The following is an 18228-nucleotide window of genomic DNA, read 5'->3' as shown; positions in this document are numbered from 1 at the left end:
TCATGTTGATTTTAAAATGACCTTTTTCATGTTTGAAATGTACTAACTCGTTTTTTCCTCACAGCAGGTCAACTTGCGTGTGGTTGCAACATAACGGTCCCATTGAGTACGTTTTTGGAGTAGGGGACATCTGTTGCACCACAGGTCGGGAGGAGGGAGCAGTGCACGATACGTTTTCATCCATGGTAAGCATTTTTTGGGTTTTATAATTTTGGTAGTTTGGTTTATCATGTTGATTTTAAAATGACCTTTTTCATGTTTGAAATGTACTAACTCGTTTTTTCCTCACAGCAGGTCAACTTGTGTGTGGTTGCAACATTACGGTCCCATTGAGTACATTTTTGGAGAAGGGGACTTCTGTTGCACCACAGGGCGGGAGGAGGGAGCGGTTCACGATACGTTTTCTTTCCATGGTAAGCATTTTTTTGGTTTTATACTTTTGGTATTTTGGTTTTTCATGTTCATTTTAAAATGACCTTTTTCATGTTTGAAATGTACTAACTCGTTTTTTCCTAACAGCAGGACAATTTGAGTGTGGTTGCAACATTACGGTCCCATTGAGTACATTTTTGGAGAAGGGGACATCTGTTGCACCACAGGGTGGGAGGAGGGAGCGGTGCACGATACGTTTTCTTTCCATGGTAAGCATTTTTTGGGTTTTATACTTTTGGTATTTTGGTTTTTCATGTTCATTTTAAAATGACCTTTTTCATGTTTGAAATGTACTAACTCGTTTTTTCCTCACAGCAGGTCAACTTGTGTGTGGTTGCAACATAACGGTCCCATTGAGTACGTTTTTGGAGAAGGAGGCATCTGTTGCACCACAGGTCGGGAGGAGGGACCGGTGCACGATACGTTTTCATCCATGCTAAGCATTTTTTGGGTTTTATACTTTTGGTATTTTGGTTTTTCATGTTGATTTTAAAATGACCTTTTTCATGTTTGAAATGTACTAACTCTTTTTTTCCTCACAGCAGGTCAACTTGAGTGTGGTTGCAACATTACGGTCCCATTGAGTACATTTTTGGAGAAGGGGACATCTGTTGCACCACAGGGTGGGAGGAGGGAGCGGTGCACGATACGTTTTCTTTCCATGGTAAGCATTTTTTGGGTTTTATAATTTTGGTATTTTGGTTTTTCATGTTGATTTTAAAATGACCTTTTTCATGTTTGAAATGTACTAACTCGTTTTTTCCTCACAGCAGGTCAACTTGTGTGTGGTTGCAACATAACGGTCCCATTGAGTACGTTTTTGGAGAAGGGGACATCTGTTGCACCACAGGTCGGGAGGAGGGAGCGGTGCACGATACGTTTTCATCCATGGTAAGCATTTTTTGGGTTTTATGCTTTCGGTATTTTGGTTTTTCATGTTGATTTTAAAATGACCTTTTTCATGTTTGAAATGTACTAACTCGTTTTTTCCTCACAGCAGGTCAACTTGTGTGTGGTTGCAACATTACGGTCCCATTGAGTACATTTTTAGAGAAGGGGACTTCTGTTGCACCACAGGGCGGGAGGAGGGAGCGGTGCACGATACGTTTTCTTTCCATGGTAAGCATTTTTTGGGTTTTATACTTTTGGTATTTTGGTTTTTCATGTTGATTTTAAAATGACCTTTTTCATGTTTGAAGTGTACTAACTCGTTTTTTCCTCACAGCAGGACAACTTGAGTGTGGTTGCAACATTACGGTCCCATTGAGTACATTTTTGGAGAAGGGGACATCTGTTGCACCACAGGGTGGGAGGAGGGAGCGGTGCACGATACATTTTCTTTCCATGGTAAGCATTTTTTGGGTTTTATACTTTTGGTATTTTGGTTTTTCATGTTGATTTTAAAACGACCTTTTTCATGTTTGAAATGTACTAACTCGTTTTTTCCTCACAGCAGGTCAACTTGTGTGTGGTTGCAACATAACGGTCCCATTGAGTACGTTTTTGGAGAAGGGGACATCTGTTGCACCACAGGTCGGGAGGAGGGAGCGGTGCACGATACGTATTCATCCATGGTAAGCATTTTTTGGGTTTTATACTTTTGGTATTTTGGTTTTACATGTTGATTTTAAAATGATCTTTTTCATGTTTGAAATGTACTAGCTCGTTTTTCCTCACAGCAGGTCAACTTGTGTGTGGTTGCAACATTACGGTCCCATTGAGTACATTTTTGGAGAAAGGCACATCTGTTGCACCACAGGGCGGGAGGAGGGAGCGGTGCACGATACATTTTCTTTCCATGGTAAGCATTTTTTGGGTTTTATACTTTTGGTGTTTTGCTTTCTCATGTTGATTTTAAAATGACCTTTTTCATGTTTGAAATGTACTAACTCGTTTTTTCCTCACAGCAGTTCAACTTGTGTGTGGTTGCAACATAACGGTCCCATTGAGTACGTTTTTCGAGAAGGGGACATCTGTTGCACCACAGGTCGGGAGGAGGGAGCGGTGCACGATACGTTTTCATCCATGGTAAGCATTTTTTGGGATTTATACTTTTGGTATTTTGGTTTTTCATGTTGATTTTAAAATGACCTTTTTCATGTTTGAAATGTACTAACTCGTTTTTTCCTCACAGCAGGTCAACTTGTGTGTGGTTGCAACATAACGGTCCCATTGAGTACATTTTTGGAGAAGGGGACATCTGTTGCATCACAGGGCGGGAGGAGGGAGCGGTGCACGATACGTTTTCTTTCCATGGTAAGCATTTTTTTGGTTTTATACTTTTGGTATTTTGGTTTTTCATGTTGATTTTAAAATGACCTTTTTCATGTTTGAAATGTACAAACTCGTTTTTTCCTCACAGCAGTTCAACTTGTGTGTGGTTGCAACATTACGGTCCCATTGAGTACATTTTCGGAGAAGGGGACATCTGTTGCACCACTGGGCGGGAGGAGGGAGTGGTGCACGATACGTTTTCTTTCCATGGTAAGCATTTTTTGGGTTTTATACTTTTGGTATTTTGGTTTTTCATGTTGATTTTAAAATGACCTTTTTCATGTTTGAAATGTACTAACTCGTTTTTTCCTCACAGCAGGTCAACTTGTGTGTGGTTGCAACATTACAGTCCCATTGAGTACATTTTTGGAGAAGGGGACATCTGTTGCACCACAGGGCGGGAGGAGGGAGCGGTGCACGATACGTTTTCTTTCCATGGTAAGCATTTTTTGGGATTTATACTTTTGGAGTTTTGGTTTTTCATGTTGATTTTAAAATGACCTTTTTCATGTTTGAAATGTACTAACTCGTTTTTTCCTCACAGCAGGACAACTTGAGTGTAGTAGCAACATTACGGTCCCATTGAGTACATTTTTGGAGAAGGGGACATCTGTTACACCACAGGGTGGGAGGAGGGAGCGGTGCTCGATACGTTTTCTTTCCATGGTAAGCATTTTTTGGGTTTTATACTTTTGGTATTTTGGTTTTTCATGTTGATTTTAAAATGACCTTTTTCATGTTTGAAATGTACTAACTCGTTTTTTCCGCACAGCAGGTCAACTTGTGTGTGGTTGCAACATAACGGTCCCATTGAGTACGTTTTTGGAGAAGGGGACATCTGTTGCACCACAGGTCGGGAGGAGGGACCGGTGCACGATACGTTTTCATCCATGGTAAGCATTTTTTGGGTTTTATACTTTTGGTATTTTGGTTTCTCATGTTGATTTTAAAATGACTTTTTCATGTTTGAAATGTACTAACTCGTTTTTTCCTCACAGCAGGTCAACTTGTGTGTGGTTGCAACATTACGGTCTCATTGAGTACATTTTTGGAGAAGGGGACATCTGTTGCACCACAGGTCGGGAGGAGGGACCGGTGCACGATACGTTTTCATCCATGCTAAGCATTTTTTGGGTTTTATACTTTTGGTATTTTGGTTTTTCATGTTGATTTTAAAATGACCTTTTTCATGTTTGAAATGTACTAACTCTTTTTTTCCTCACAGCAGGTCAACTTGAGTTTGGTTGCAACATTACGGTCCCATTGAGTACATTTTTGGAGAAGGGGACATCTGTTGCACCACAGGGTGGGAGGAGGGAGCGGTGCACGATACGTTTTCTTACCATGGTAAGCATTTTTTGGGTTTTATAATTTTGGTATTTTGGTTTTTCATGTTGATTTTAAAATGACCTTTTTCATGTTTGAAATGTACTAACTCGTTTTTTCCTAACAGCAGGTCAACTTGTGTGTGGTTGCAACATAACGGTCCCATTGAGTACGTTTTTGGAGAAGGGGACATCTGTTGCACCACAGGTCGGGAGGAGGGAGCGGTGCACGATACGTTTTCATCCATGGTAAGCATTTTTTGGGTTTTATGCTTTTGGTATTTTGGTTTTTCATGTTGATTTTAAAATGACCTTTTTCATGTTTGAAATGTACTAACTCGTTTTTTCCTCACAGCAGGTCAACTTGTGTGTGGTTGCAACATTACGGTCCCATTGAGTACATTTTTAGAGAAGGGGACTTCTGTTGCACCACAGGGCGGGAGGAGGGAGCGGTGCACGATACGTTTTCTTTCCATGGTAAGCATTTTTTGGGTTTTATACTTTTGGTATTTTGGTTTTTCATGTTGATTTTAAAATGACCTTTTTCATGTTTGAAGTGTACTAACTCGTTTTTTCCTCACAGCAGGACAACTTGAGTGTGGTTGCAACATTACGGTCCCATTGAGTACATTTTTGGAGAAGGGGACATCTGTTGCACCACAGGGTGGGAGGAGGGAGCGGTGCACGATACGTTTTCTTTCCATGGTAAGCATTTTTTGGGTTTTATACTTTTGGTATTTTGGTTTTTCATGTTGATTTTAAAACGACCTTTTTCATGTTTGAAATGTACTAACTCGTTTTTTCCTCACAGCAGGTCAACTTGTGTGTGGTTGCAACATAACGGTCCCATTGAGTACGTTTTTGGAGAAGGGGACATCTGTTGCACCACAGGTCGGGAGGAGGGAGCGGTGCACGATACGTTTTCATCCATGGTAAGCATTTTTTGGGTTTTATACTTTTGGTATTTTGGTTTTACATGTTGATTTTAAAATGATCTTTTTCATGTTTGAAATGTACTAGCTCGTTTTTCCTCACAGCAGGTCAACTTGTGTGTGGTTGCAACATTACGGTCCCATTGAGTACATTTTTGGAGAAAGGCACATCTGTTGCACCACAGGGCGGGAGGAGGGAGCGGTGCACGATACATTTTCTTTCCATGGTAAGCATTTTTTGGGTTTTATACTTTTGGTGTTTTGCTTTCTCATGTTGATTTTAAAATGACCTTTTTCATGTTTGAAATGTACTAACTCGTTTTTTCCTCACAGCAGTTCAACTTGTGTGTGGTTGCAACATAAAGGTCCCATTGAGTACGTTTTTCGAGAAGGGGACATCTGTTGCACCACCTGACGGGAGGAGGGACCGGTGCACGATACGTTTTCATCCATGGTAAGCATTTTTTGGGTTTTATACTTTTGGTATTTTGGTTTTTCATGTTGATTTTAAAATGACCTTTTTCATGTTTGAAATGTACTAACTCGTTTTTTCCTCACAGCAGGTCAACTTGTGTGTGGTTGCAACATAACGGTCCCATTGAGTACATTTTTGGAGAAGGGGACATCTGTTGCATCACAGGGCGGGAGGAGGGAGCGGTGCACGATACGTTTTCTTTCCATGGTAAGCATTTTTTTGGTTTTATACTTTTGGTATTTTGGTTTTTCATGTTGATTTTAAAATGACCTTTTTCATGTTTGAAATGTACTAACTCGTTTTTTCCTCACAGCAGTTCAACTTGTGTGTGGTTGCAACATTACGGTCCCATTGAGTACATTTTCGGAGAAGGGGACATCTGTTGCACCACTGGGCGGGAGGAGGGAGTGGTGCACGATACGTTTTCTTTCCATGGTAAGCATTTTTTGGGTTTTATACTTTTGGTATTTTGGTTTTTCATGTTGATTTTAAAATGACCTTTTTCATGTTTGAAATGTACTAACTCGTTTTTTCCTCACAGCAGGACAACTTGAGTGTGGTTGCAACATTACGGTCCCATTGAGTACATTTTTGGAGAAGGGGACATCTGTTGCACCACAGGGTGGGAGGAGGGAGCGGTGCACGATACGTTTTCTTTCCATGGTAAGCATTTTTTGGGTTTTATACTTTTGGTATTTTGGTTTTTCATGTTGATTTTAAAATGACCTTTTTCATGTTTGAAATGTACTAACTCGTTTTTTCCTCACAGCAGGTCAACTTGTGTGTGGTTGCAACATAACGGTCCCATTGAGTACGTTTTTGGAGAAGGGGACATCTGTTGCACCACAGGTCGGGAGGAGGGAGCGGTGCACGATACGTTTTCATCCATGGTAAGCATTTTTTGGGTATTATACTTTTGGTATTTTGGTTTTACATGTTGATTTTAAAATGACCTTTTTCATGTTTGAAATGTACTAGCTCGTTTTTCCTCACAGAAGGTCAACTTGTGTGTGGTTGCAACATTACGGTCCCATTGAGTACATTTTTGGAGAAAGGCACATCTGTTGCACCACAGGGTGGGAGGAGGGAGCGGTGCACGATACATTTTCTTTCCATGGTAAGCATTTTTTGGGATTTATACTTTTGGTGTTTTGCTTTCTCATGTTGATTTTAAAATGACGTTTTTCATGTTTGAAATGTACTAACTCGTTTTTTCCTCACAGCAGTTCAACTTGTGTGTGGTTTCAACATAACGGTCCCATTGAGTACGTTTTTCGAGAAGGGGACATCTGTTGCACCACAGGTCGGGAGGAGGGAGCGGTGCACGATACGTTTTCATCCATGGTAAGCATTTTTTGGGTTTTATACTTTTGGAATTTTGGTTTTTCATGTTGATTTTAAAATGACCTTTTTCATGTTTGAAATGTACTAACTCGTTTTTTCCTCACAGCAGGTCAACTTGTGTGTGGTTGCAACATAACGGTCCCATTGAGTACATTTTTGGAGAAGGGGACATCTGTTGCACCACAGGGCGGGAGGAGGGAGCGGTGCACGATACGTTTTCTTTCCATGGTAAGCATTTTTTGTGTTTTATACTTTTGGTATTTTGGTTTTTCATGTTGATTTTAAAATGACCTTTTTCATGTTTGAAATGTACTAACTCGTTTTTTCCTCACAGCAGGTCAACTTGTGTGTGGTTGCAACATTACAGTCCCATTGAGTACATTTTTGGAGAAGGGGACATCTGTTACACCACAGGGTGGGAGGAGGGAGCAGTGCTCGATACGTTTTCTTTCCATGGTAAGCATTTTTTGGGTTTTATACTTTTGGTATTTTGGTTTTTCATGTTGATTTTAAAATGACCTTTTTCATGTTTGAAATGTACTAACTTGTTTATTCCTCACAGCAGGTCAACTTGTGTGTGGTTGCAACATAACGGTCCCATTGAGTACGTTTTTGGGGAAGGGGACATCTGTTGCACCACAGGTCGGGAGGAGGGACCGGTGCACGATACGTTTTCATCCATGGTAAGCATTTTTTGGGTTTTATACTTTTGGTATTTTGGTTTCTCATGTTGATTTTAAAATGACTTTTTCATGTTTGAAATGTACTAACTCGTTTTTTCCTCACAGCAGGTCAACTTGTGTGTGGTTGCAACATTACGGTCTCATTGAGTACATTTTTGGAGAAGGGGACATCTGTTGCACCACAGGGTGGGAGGAGGGAGCGGTGCACGATACGTTTTCTTTCCATGGTAAGCATTTTTTGGGTTTTATACTTTTGGTATTTTGGTTTTTCATGTTGATTTTAAAATGACCTTTTTCATGTTTGAAATGTACTAACTCGTTTTTTCCTCACAGCAGGTCAACTTGTGTGTGGTTGCAACATAACGGTCCCATTGAGTACGTTTTTGGAGAAGGGGACATCTGTTGCACCACAGGTCGGGAGGAGGGAGCGGTGCACGATACGTTTTCATCCATGGTAAGCATTTTTTGGGTTTTATACTTTTGGTATTTTGGTTTTACATGTTGATTTTAAAATGACCTTTTTCATGTTTGAAATGTACTAGCTCGTTTTTCCTCACAGAAGGTCAACTTGTGTGTGGTTGCAACATTACGGTCCCATTGAGTACATTTTTGGAGAAAGGCACATCTGTTGCACCACAGGGTGGGAGGAGGGAGCGGTGCACGATACATTTTCTTTCCATGGTAAGCATTTTTTGGGATTTATACTTTTGGTGTTTTGCTTTCTCATGTTGATTTTAAAATGACGTTTTTCATGTTTGAAATGTACTAACTCGTTTTTTCCTCACAGCAGTTCAACTTGTGTGTTGTTGCAACATAACGGTCCCATTGAGTACGTTTTTCGAGAAGGGGACATCTGTTGCACCACAGGTCGGGAGGAGGGAGCGGTGCACGATACGTTTTCATCCATGGTAAGCATTTTTTGGGTTTTATACTTTTGGAATTTTGGTTTTTCATGTTGATTTTAAAATGACCTTTTTCATGTTTGAAATGTACTAACTCGTTTTTTCCTCACAGCAGGTCAACTTGTGTGTGGTTGCAACATAACGGTCCCATTGAGTACATTTTTGGAGAAGGGGACATCTGTTGCACCACAGGGCGGGAGGAGGGAGCGGTGCACGATACGTTTTCTTTCCATGGTAAGCATTTTTTGTGTTTTATACTTTTGGTATTTTGGTTTTTCATGTTGATTTTAAAATGACCTTTTTCATGTTTGAAATGTACTAACTCGTTTTTTCCTCACAGCAGGTCAACTTGTGTGTGGTTGCAACATTACAGTCCCATTGAGTACATTTTTGGAGAAGGGGACATCTGTTGCACCACAGGGCGGGAGGAGGGAGCGGTGCACGATACGTTTTCTTTCCATGGTAAGCATTTTTTGGGTTTTATACTTTTGGAGTTTAGGTTTTTCATGTTGATTTTAAAATGACCTTTTTCATGTTTGAAATGTACTAACTCGTTTTTTCCTCACAGCAGGACAACTTGAGTGTAGTAGAAACATTACGGTCCCATTGAGTACATTTTTGGAGAAGGGGACATCTGTTACACCACAGGGTGGGAGGAGGGAGCGGTGCTCGATACGTTTTCTTTCCATGGTAAGCATTTTTTGGGTTTTATACTTTTGGTATTTTGGTTTTTCATGTTGATTTTAAAATGACCTTTTTCATGTTTGAAATGTACTAACTTGTTTATTCCTCACAGCAGGTCAACTTGTGTGTGGTTGCAACATAACGGTCCCATTGAGTACGTTTTTGGGGAAGGGGACATCTGTTGCACCACAGGTCGGGAGGAGGGACCGGTGCACGATACGTTTTCATCCATGGTAAGCATTTTTTGGGTTTTATACTTTTGGTATTTTGGTTTCTCATGTTGATTTTAAAATGACTTTTTCATGTTTGAAATGTACTAACTCGTTTTTTCCTCACAGCAGGTCAACTTGTGTGTGGTTGCAACATTACGGTCTCATTGAGTACATTTTTGGAGAAGGGGACATCTGTTGCACCACAGGTCGGGAGGAGGGAGCGGTGCACGATACGTTTTCTTTCCATGGTAAGCATTTTTTGGGTTTTATACTTTTGGTATTTTGGTTTTTCATGTTGATTTTAAAATGACCTTTTTCATGTTTGAAATGTACTAACTCGTTTTTTCCTCACAGCAGGTCAACTTGTGTGTGGTTGCAACATAACGGTCCCATTGAGTACGTTTTAGGAGAAGGGGACATCTGTTGCACCACAGGTCGGGAGGAGGGAGCGGTGCACGATACGTTTTCATCCATGGTAAGCATTTTTTGGGTTTTATACTTTTGGTATTTTGGTTTTTCATGTTGATTTTAAAATGACCTTTTTCATGTTTGAAATGTACTAACTCGTTTTTTCCTCACAGCAGTTCAACTTGTGTGTGGTTGCAACATTACCGTCTCATTGAGTACATTTTTGGAGAAGGGGACATCTGTTGCACCACAGGGCGGGAGGAGGGAGCGGTGCACGATACGTTTTCTTTCCATGGTAAGCATTTTTTGGGTTTTATACTTTTGGTATTTTGGTTTTTCATGTTGATTTTAAAATGACCTTTTTCATGTTTGAAATGTACTAACTCATTTTTTCCTCACAGCAGGTCAGCTTGAGTGTGGTTGCAACATAACAGTCCCATTGAGTACGTTTTAGGAGAAGGGGATATCTGTTGCACCACAGGGCGGGAGGAGGGAGCAGTGCACGATACGTTTTCATCCATGGTAAGAATTTTTTGTGTTTTATACTTTTGGTATTTTGGTTTTTCATGTTGATTTTAAAATGACCTTTTTCGTGTTTGAAATGTACTAACTCGTTTTTTCCTCACAGCAGGTCAACTTGTGTGTGGTTGCAACATTACGGTCCCATTGAGTACATTTTTGGAGAAGGGGACTTCTGTTGCACCACAGGGCGGGAGGAGGGAGCGGTGCACGATACGTTTTCTTTCCATGGTAAGCATTTTTTGGGTTTTATACTTTTGGTATTTTGGTTTTTCATGTTGATTTTAAAATGACCTTTTTCATGTTTGAAATGTACTAACTCGTTTTTTCCTCACAGCAGGACAACTTGAGTGTGGTTGCAACATTACGGTCCCATTGAGTACATTTTTGGAGAAGGGGATATCTGTTGCACCACAGGTCGGGAGGAGGGAGCGGTGCACGATACGTTTTCATCCATGGTAAGCAATTTTTGGGTTTTATACTTTTGGTATTTTGGTTTTTCATGTTGATTTTAAAATGACCTTTTTCATGTTTGAAATGTACTAACTCGTTTTTTCCTCACAGCAGGTCAACTTGTGTGTGGTTGCAACACTACGGTCCCATTGAGTACATTTTTGTAGAAGGGGACATCTGTTGCACCACAGGGCGGGAGGAGGGAGCGGTGCACGATACGTTTTCTTTCCATGGTAAGCATTTTTTGGGTTTTATACTTTTGGTATTTTGGTTTTTCATGTTGATTTTAAAATGACCTTTTTCATGTTTGAAATGTACTAACTCGTTTTTTCCTCACAGCAATTCAACTTGTGTGTGGTTGCTACATTACGGTCCCATTGAGTACATTTTTGGAGAAGGGGACATCTGTTGCAGCACTGGGCGGGAGGAGGGAGCGGTGCACGATACGTTTTCATCCACGGTAAGCATTTTTTGGGTTTTATACTTTTGGTATTTTGGTTTTTCATGTTGATTGTAAAATAACCTTTTTCATGTTTGAAATGTACTAACTCATTTTTTCATCACAGCAGGTCAACTTGTGTGTGGTTGCAACATAACAGTCCCATTGAGTACGTTTTAGGAGAAGGGGACATCTGTTGCACCACAGGTCGGGAGGAGGGAGCGGTGCACGATACGTTTTCATCCATGGTAAGCATTTTTTGTGTTTTATACTTTTGGTATTTTGGTTTTTCATGTTGATTTTAAAATGACCTTTTTCATGTTTGAAATGTACTAACTCGTTTTTTCCTCACAGCAGGTCAACTTGTGTGTGGTTGCAACATTACGGTCCCATTGAGTACATTTTTGGAGAAGGGGACATCTGTTGCACCACAGGGCGGGAGGAGGGAGCGGTGCACGATACGTTTTCTTTCCATGGTAAGCATTTTTTGGGTTTTATACTTTTGGTATTTTGGTTTTTCATGTTGATTTTAAAATGACCTTTTTCATGTTTGAAATGTACTAACTCGTTTTTTCCTCACAGCAGGACAACTTGAGTGTGGTTGCAACATTACGGTCCCATTGAGTACATTTTTGGAGAAGGGGATATCTGTTGCACCACAGGTCGGGAGGAGGGAGCGGTGCACGATACGTTTTCATCCATGGTAAGCAATTTTTGGGTTTTATACTTTTGGTATTTTGGTTTTTCATGTTGATTTTAAAATGACCTTTTTCATGTTTGAAATGTACTAACTCGTTTTTTCCTCACAGCAGGTCAACATGTGTGTGGTTGCAACATTACGGTCCCATTGAGTACATTTTCGGAGAAGGGGACATCTGTTGCACCACTGGGCGGGAGGAGAGAGCGGTGCACGATACGTTTTCGTTCCAAGGTAAGCATTTTTTGGGTTTTATACTTTTGGTATTTTGGTTTTTCATGTTGATTTTAAAATGACCTTTTTCATGTTTGAAATGTACTAACTCGTTTTTTCCTCACAGCAGGTCAACTTGTGTGTGGTTGCAACATAACGGTCCCATTGAGTACGTTTTTGGAGAAGGGGACATCTGTTGCACCACATGTCGGGAGGAGGGAGCGGTGCATGATACGTTTTCATCCATGGTAAGCATTTTTTGGGTTTTATACTTTTGGTATTTTGGTTTTACATGTTGATTGTAAAATGACCTTTTTCATGTTTGAAATGTACTAACTCGTTTTTCCTCACAGCAGGTCAACTTGTGTGTGGTTGCAACATTACGGTCCCATCGAGTACATTTTTGGAGAAAGGCACATCTGTTGCACCACAGGGCGGGAGGAGGGAACGGTGCACGATACGTTTTCTTTCCATGGTAAGCATTTTTTGGGTTTTATACTTTTGGTGTTTTGCTTTCTCATGTTGATTTTAAAATGACCTTTTTCATGTTTGAAATGTACTAACTCGTTTTTTCCTCACAGCAGTTCAACTTGTGTGTGGTTGCAACATAACGGTCCCATTGAGTACGTTTTTGGAGAAGGGGACATCTGTTGCACCACAGGTCGGGAGGAGGGAGCGGTGCACGATACGTTTTCATCCACGGTAAGCATTTTTTGGGTTTTATACTTTTGGTATTTTGGTTTTTCATGTTGATTTTAAAATGACCTTTTTCATGTTTGAAATGTACTAACTCGTTTTTTCCTCACAGCAATTCAACTTGTGTGTGGTTGCTACATTACGGTCCCATTGAGTACATTTTTGGAGAAGGGGACATCTGTTGCAGCACTGGGCGGGAGGAGGGAGCGGTGCACGATACGTTTTCATCCACGGTAAGCATTTTTTGGGTTTTATACTTTTGGTATTTTGGTTTTTCATGTTGATTGTAAAATAACCTTTTTCATGTTTGAAATGTACTAACTCATTTTTTCCTCACAGCAGGTCAACTTGTGTGTGGTTGCAACATAACAGTCCCATTGAGTACGTTTTAGGAGAAGGGGACATCTGTTGCACCACAGGTCGGGAGGAGGGAGCGGTGCACGATACGTTTTCATCCATGGTAAGCATTTTTTGTGTTTTATACTTTTGGTATTTTGGTTTTTCATGTTGATTTTAAAATGACCTTTTTCATGTTTGAAATGTACTAACTCGTTTTTTCCTCACAGCAGGTCAACTTGTGTGTGGTTGCAACATTACGGTCCCATTGAGTACATTTTTGGAGAAGGGGACATCTGTTGCACCACAGGGCGGGAGGAGGGAGCGGTGCACGATACGTTTTCTTTCCATGGTAAGCATTTTTTGGGTTTTATACTTTTGGTATTTTGGTTTTTCATGTTGATTTTAAAATGACCTTTTTCATGTTTGAAATGTACTAACTCGTTTTTTCCTCACAGCAGGACAACTTGAGTGTGGTTGCAACATTACGGTCCCATTGAGTACATTTTTGGAGAAGGGGATATCTGTTGCACCACAGGTCGGGAGGAGGGAGCGGTGCACGATACGTTTTCATCCATGGTAAGCAATTTTTGGGTTTTATACTTTTGGTATTTTGGTTTTTCATGTTGATTTTAAAATGACCTTTTTCATGTTTGAAATGTACTAACTCGTTTTTTCCTCACAGCAGGTCAACATGTGTGTGGTTGCAACATTACGGTCCCATTGAGTACATTTTCGGAGAAGGGGACATCTGTTGCACCACTGGGCGGGAGGAGAGAGCGGTGCACGATACGTTTTCGTTCCAAGGTAAGCATTTTTTGGGTTTTATACTTTTGGTATTTTGGTTTTTCATGTTGATTTTAAAATGATCTTTTTCATGTTTGAAATGTACTAACTCGTTTTTTCCTCACAGCAGGTCAACTTGTGTGTGGTTGCAACATAACGGTCCCATTGAGTACGTTTTTGGAGAAGGGGACATCTGTTGCACCACATGTCGGGAGGAGGGAGCGGTGCATGATACGTTTTCATCCATGGTAAGCATTTTTTGGGTTTTATACTTTTGGTATTTTGGTTTTACATGTTGATTGTAAAATGACCTTTTTCATGTTTGAAATGTACTAACTCGTTTTTCCTCACAGCAGGTCAACTTGTGTGTGGTTGCAACATTACGGTCCCATCGAGTACATTTTTGGAGAAAGGCACATCTGTTGCACCACAGGGCGGGAGGAGGGAACGGTGCACGATACGTTTTCTTTCCATGGTAAGCATTTTTTGGGTTTTATACTTTTGGTGTTTTGCTTTCTCATGTTGATTTTAAAATGACCTTTTTCATGTTTGAAATGTACTAACTCGTTTTTTCCTCACAGCAGTTCAACTTGTGTGTGGTTGCAACATAACGGTCCCATTGAGTACGTTTTTGGAGAAGGGGACATCTGTTGCACCACAGGGCGGGAGGAGGGAGCGGTGCACGATACGTTTTCATCCACGGTAAGCATTTTTTGGGTTTTATACTTTTGGTATTTTGGTTTTTCATGTTGATTTTAAAATGACCTTTTTCATGTTTGAAATGTACTAACTCGTTTTTTCCTCACAGCAGGTCAACTTGTGTGTGGTTGCAACATTACGGTCCCATTGAGTACATTTTTGGAGAAGGGGACATCTGTTGCACCACAGGTCGGGAGGAGGGAGCGGTGCACGATACGTTTTCTTTCCATGGTAAGCATTTTTTGGGTTTTATACTTTTGGTATTTTGGTTTTTCATGTTGATTTTAAAATGACCTTTTTCATGTTTGAAATGTACTAACTCGTTTTTTCCTCACAGCAGTTCAACTTGTGTGTGGTTGCAACATTACGGTCCCATTGAGTACATTTTCGGAGAAGGGGACATCTGTTGCACCACTGGGCGGGAGGAGGGAGTGGTACACGATACGTTTTCTTTCCATGGTAAGCATTTTTTGGGTTTTAAACTTTTGGTATTTTGGTTTTCATGTTGATTTTAAAATGACCTTTTTCATGTTTGAAATGTACTAACTCGTTTTTTCCTCACAGCAGGTCAACTTGTGTGTGGTTGCAACATTACGGTCCCATTGAGTACATTTTTGGAGAAGGGGACATCTGTTGCACCACAGGGCGGGAGGAGGGAGCGGTGCACGATACGTTTTCTTTCCATGGTAAGCATTTTTTGGGTTTTATACTTTTGGTGTTTTGCTTTTTCATGTTGATTTTAAAATGACCTTTTTCATGTTTGAAATGTACTAACTCGTTTTTTCCTCACAGCAGGTCAACTTGTGTGTGGTTGCAACATAAAGGTCCCATTGAGTACGTCTTTGGAGAAGGGGACATCTGTTGCACCACAGGTCGGGAGGAGGGAGCGGTGCACGATACGTTTTCATCCACGGTAAGCATTTTTTGGGTTTTATACTTTTGGTATTTTGGTTTCTCATGTTGATTTTAAAATGACTTTTTCATGTTTGAAATGTACTAACTCGTTTTTTCCTCACAGCAGGTCAACTTGTGTGTGGTTGCAACATTACGGTCTCATTGAGTACATTTTTGGAGAAGGGGACATCTGTTGCACCACAGGTCGGGAGGAGGGAGCGGTGCACGATACGTTTTCTTTCCATGGTAGGCATTTTTTGGGTTTTATACTTTTGGTATTTTGGTTTTTCATGTTGATTTTAAAATGACCTTTTTCATGTTTGAAATGTACTAACTCGTTTTTTCCTCACAGCAGGTCTACTTGTGTGTGGTTGCAACATTACGGTCCCATTGAGTACATTTTTGGAGAAGGGGACTTCTGTTGCACCACAGGGCGGGAGGAGGGAGCGGTGCACGATACGTTTTCTTTCCATGGTAAGCATTTTTTGGGTTTTATACTTTTGGTATTTTGGTTTTTCATGTTGATTTTAAAATGACCTTTTTCATGTTTGAAATGTACTAACTCGTTTTTTCCTCACAGCAGGTCAACTTGTGTGTGGTTGCAGCATTACGGTCTCATTGAGTACATTTTTGGAGAAGGGGACATCTGTTGCACCACAGGTCGGGAGGAGGGAGCGGTGCACGATACGTTTTCATCCATGGTAAGCAATTTTTGGGTTTCATACTTTTGGTATTTTGGTTTTTTATGTGCAATTTAAAATGACCTTTTTCATGTTTGAAATGTACTAACTCGTTTTTTCCTCACAGCAGGTCAACTTGTGTGTGGTTGCAACATTACGGTCCCATTGAGTACATTTTTGGAGAAGGGGACATCTGTTGCACCACAGGGCGGGAGGAGGGAGCGGTGCACGATACGTTTTCTTTCCATGGTAAGCATTTTTTGGGTTTTATACTTTTGGTATTTTGGTTTTTCATGTTGATTTTAAAATGACCTTTTTCATGTTTGAAATGTACTAACTCGTTTTTTCCTCACAGCAGTTCAACTTGTGTGTGGTTGCAACATTACGGTCCCATTGAGTACATTTTCGGAGAAGGGGACATCTGTTGCACCACAGAGCGGGAGGAGGGAGTGGTACACGATACGTTTTCTTTCCATGGTAAGCATTTTTTGGGTTTTAAACTTTTGGTATTTTGGTTTTCATGTTGATTTTAAAATGACCTTTTTCATGTTTGAAATGTACTAACTCGTTTTTTCCTCAAAGCAGGTCAACTTGTGTGTGGTTGCAACATTACGGTCCCATTGAGTACATTTTTGGAGAAGGGGACATCTGTTGCACCACAGGGCGGGAGGAGGGAGCGGTGCACGATACGTTTTCTTTCCATGGTAAGCATTTTTTGGGTTTTATACTTTTGGTGTTTTGCTTTTTCATGTTGATTTTAAAATGACCTTTTTCATGTTTGAAATGTACTAACTCGTTTTTTCCTCACAGCAGGTCAACTTGTGTGTGGTTGCAACATAACGGTCCCATTGAGTACGTCTTTGGAGAAGGGGACATCTGTTGCACCACAGGTCGGGAGGAGGGAGCGGTGCACGATACGTTTTCATCCATGGTAAGCATTTTTTGGGTTTTATACTTTTGGTATTTTGGTTTCTCATGTTGATTTTAAAATGACTTTTTCATGTTTGAAATGTACTAACTCGTTTTTTCCTCACAGCAGGTCAACTTGTGTGTGGTTGCTACATTACGGTCTCATTGAGTACATTTTTGGAGAAGGGGACATCTGTTGCACCACAGGTCGGGAGGAGGGAGCGGTGCACGATACGTTTTCTTTCCATGGTAAGCATTTTTTGGGTTTTATACTTTTGGTGTTTTGCTTTTTCATGTTGATTTTAAAATGACCTTTTTCATGTTTGAAATGTACTAACTCGTTTTTTCCTCACAGCAGGTCAACTTGTGTGTGGTTGCAACATAACGGTCCCATTGAGTACGTCTTTGGAGAAGGGGACATCTGTTGCACCACAGGTCGGGAGGAGGGAGCGGTACACGATACGTTTTCATCCATGGTAAGCATTTTTTGGGTTTTATACTTTTGGTATTTTGGTTTTTCATGTTGATTTTAAAATGACCTTTTTCATGTTTGAAATGTACTAACTCGTTTTTTCCTCACAGCAGGTCAACTTGTGTGTGGTTGCAACATTACGGTCTCATTGAGTACATTTTTGGAGCAGGGGACATCTGTTGCACCACAGGGCGGGAGGAGGGAGCGGTGCACGATACGTTTTCTTTCCATGGTAAGCATTTTTTGGGTTTTATACTTTTGGTATTTCGGTTTTTCATGTTGATTTTAAAATGACCTTTTTCATGTTTGAAATGTACTAACTCATTTTTTCCTCACAGCAGGTCAACTTGTGTGTGGTTGCATCATAACAGTCCCATTGAGTAGGTTTTAGGAGAAGGGGACATCTGTTGCACCACAGGTCGGGAGGAGGGAGCGGTGCACGATACGTTTTCATCCATGGTAAGCATTTTTTGTGTTTTATACTTTTGGTATTTTGGTTTTTCATGTTGATTTTAAAATGACCTTTTTCATGTTTGAAATGTACTAACTCGTTTTTTCCTCACAGCAGGTCAACTTGTGTGTGGTTGCAACATTACGGTCCCATTGAGTACATTTTTGGAGAAGGGGACTTCTGTTGCACCACAGGGCGGGAGGAGGGAGCGGTGCACGATACGTTTTCATCCATGGTAAGCATTTTTTGGGTTTTATACTTTTGGTATTTTGGTTTTTCATGTTGATTTTAAAATGACCTTTTTCATGTTTGA

Source organism: Schistocerca nitens, chromosome 5 (genome assembly GCF_023898315.1).
Source record: "Schistocerca nitens isolate TAMUIC-IGC-003100 chromosome 5, iqSchNite1.1, whole genome shotgun sequence".
Classification (NCBI taxonomy): domain Eukaryota; kingdom Metazoa; phylum Arthropoda; class Insecta; order Orthoptera; family Acrididae; genus Schistocerca; species Schistocerca nitens.
The sequence above is the reverse complement of the archived record's forward strand: the minus strand, read 5'-3'. Positions refer to the sequence as shown.